A 307-nucleotide genomic window follows, 5' to 3' on the forward strand; every position below is an offset into this window, starting at 1 on the left:
TGCCTTTTCTTAAAAGGCAATTTTTTATGGATTTTTTTTTTATCCTGTTTATTATAAATAGTTTTTGTTTCAGGAAAATGTGTTAGTTGCCTTAATATATTTTGTGGTTTGGTTTTGTCATACAATGCTATTTGAATGCTTCAATATTAATATGTCATATTTAGACTTATCAGCTCCTTATGGAGACACATGTATCAAATATCTTACCTTTGTAATAATTTATTAACACAGCTCTGCATCTCTTGAACTTTGTGGTATCACTCTGGCAAGTGGTAAGCACAGAGCTCTGTATGTTCAGAGTAGATTA

The sequence above is a fragment of the Neopsephotus bourkii genome, unplaced genomic scaffold, assembly GCF_033783945.1.
Source record: "Neopsephotus bourkii isolate Nb327-2 ecotype Australia unplaced genomic scaffold, CSIRO-AGI_Nbou_v1 NB_1493, whole genome shotgun sequence".
Classification (NCBI taxonomy): domain Eukaryota; kingdom Metazoa; phylum Chordata; class Aves; order Psittaciformes; family Psittacidae; genus Neopsephotus; species Neopsephotus bourkii.